The following is a 2,871-nucleotide window of genomic DNA, read 5'->3' as shown; positions in this document are numbered from 1 at the left end:
GGTATTAGCGTTTTCATAATAACCACACACAACCACAAGACATTCTCGCTTGTGAGGTATTAACGTTTTCATAATAACCACACACAACCACAAGACATTCTCGCTTGTGAGGTATTAACGTCTTCATAAAAACAACCAAACACACAACCAGAAGAATCAATGTACATGTGTGTGTATAATGTACGCGTATTCATTTACGTTGACACCCACACAAGGTCGCATATGCTTTAAGCAAACGCACACCGGTGTGGACAGATACACACGCAAAGGCGATGGGTTACGAATAAAGGAAGGCGTGTGGTTTAGAACAAGCACACACATGTGTAATAGGAGAGAGTCAGCAGTGCACCTGTGAGCACTAGCACAACACGCAAAAAAAAATAAAAAATTCTACCAGCTACTGTATAGAAGACATCTACCCTGAACCTTAAACCCTAAAACCCTAAAACATACGAATCATACACATACTTAATGACATGACCGTACACAAACATACGAACCACGAACTTACACTCACAATTATATATATATATATATATATACAAATACTTACCTACTGCATGCCACAGACATGCCCATACATAAACATACGAAACACACACGTACACTTATACTTGCCTATTCCATGCTTACATACATGAGGTGTATGGGCCATTCGAACCACAAACTTACACTCACAATTATATATATATATATATACAAATACTTACCTATTCCATGCTTACATACATGAGGTGTATGGGCCATTTGACCCGTCACACGCACATACATGAGTAGGGAGAGGTCGTGCTCTTTACACCAGAGCACCAGTAGATCACAGGCAATGGGCTGTGAATCACACACGTACACTTATACTCGCCTATCCCATGCTTACAGGCATGAGGTATAGGGGCCATTTGACCCGTCACACGCACATACTTGAGTAGGGAGAGGTCGTGGTCTTTACACCAGAGCACCAGTAGGTCACAGGCAATGGGTTGTGAGTGTATGGTGTGCAGAAAGTCACCCAACGGCAGCGTGCGCTTGAGATGCAGAATCGCATGGTAGATGAGATCAGGGTCACCATAGTCGACGGCTGTGTGCGTATAGGAGCGTAGGTAATTCGCATGGTAGATGAGATCAGGATCACAATAGCCTACGGCTGTGTGCGTATAGGAGTGTGGGTGATTGTTGTGAACGTCAGTGAACAGAGTACAACTTAAACAGAATACATGGCAGATGCGTGGTAGATGAGATCAGGATCACCATAGTCTACGGCTGTGTGCGTATAGGAGTGTGGGTGATTGTTGTGAAGGTCAGTGGACAGAGTAAAGCTAAAACAGAATACATGACAGATACACAGCACAAGGCTATGGACAGTGAGACAGTCCATTGAATACCCAGTAACCAACGAAGGTCAAACTTCACTTTACCTTCGCGGAGAGCCAGTTCGGACTCCTTAAGGGACAATAAAAGAGGAATCATGTCTCGCATGCGTGGTTCGAATTTGAGTAGTTTGATAGCCAGCTTCGGACGGCCGTTTACCTGTGGAAGGATATACAACGGACCATTAAAACACCCCACGAGTGCGTGCAACGAAGGCTATGGCACCATCAAGCCGCCCTCATCACCAATGACTCCCTAGCCTCAGTAATAGTCCATTGTCACACAAAAGCCACTGAGCTCTCAGGCAATCGAGGACTCACCCACCTGCTTCATAGCACGTGTCCACTTTTAATATAGTGGACTAGGAATATATGGCCACCACGTAGTCTCAGTTCACAGATGGGACTAATAATGAACCCAACATCAACCCATTGACATAGCCCAACCAATAACTCATCCACCTGCTTCATACCATGTGTCCACTTTTTACTATATAGAACTAGGAATAGATGGCCACCACGTAGTCATACCCCATGACCGAAAACCCTAAACCCTAAATGTGACAATTGTGACCTACAACAAAACCAACACTCATGCAACCCATCGACATAGCCCACACATACGCAAGTACTGTACTTATTGCTACCTGAGCACACTTGGCGATCTTGGCGTAGGAGATGTGCTTGGCTATGGCCACTGAGCGTGCGCGGATGGGTGTGTTGTGTGTGGAGGGCTGTAGGTGAGCTGTGAATTTCGATGTGATGTCGCGACTGATGACGTCGTCGTCGAATGAAGCACCTCTCCGGACCTACAAGACAAAGGGGAGAGAGAGAGAGACCAGCGTGTCAGCAGAACAGCCACCCCTACCACAGATGGGCTATGCCCACGACCCCAAACACAGGATACGACTACCCGAGGCTATCTGGGGTTGTATTCTACTGGTACTATCCCTTTTTTGAATTTAGGGGTTTAGGGTTTTAGATTCCTGCTGCCAGTGTGTGGCCGTCTGCGTCGCACTGCTGTCGTTGGCATGCAGTCGGCCGTGTCTGTAATGTACACAGCTCAGGCAAAGCCACGAATGGCATCTCAGCACATTCACACAATCGCCCCATCAGATGGAAAGGGATCTACGGCTTTTGTCACAGACCTTTACGTAGTACGAAGGCCCGGCTGAGATACACCCGTAAACCCTAGATTCGAACCCTAAACCTTAAAACCCTAAGATCGGGGATGACCTTTTGATGGCAGGTTTATCGCTATTATGAGCCGGAATAGGCTATATAGCGGTCACTTATCAGTGCCATGGTACAGCCAGCCCTGGGCACCAACATGCAGGGCCAACGCAGCAATCGAGCACATACGAGTACTCTGGGCATGACATCAAATATTATATTCGATCAAACACGTTGGTAACACACACACACATAGGGATGCTGATGCGTTTACACACACACACAAACACACAGAGTGTTGCTGATACATTTACACACACACACACATACACTT

The sequence above is a fragment of the Sphaeroforma arctica genome (assembly GCF_001186125.1).
Source record: "Sphaeroforma arctica JP610 unplaced genomic scaffold supercont1.743, whole genome shotgun sequence".
In the NCBI taxonomy this organism is placed as follows: Eukaryota; class Ichthyosporea; order Ichthyophonida; genus Sphaeroforma; species Sphaeroforma arctica.
The sequence above is the reverse complement of the archived record's forward strand: the minus strand, read 5'-3'. Positions refer to the sequence as shown.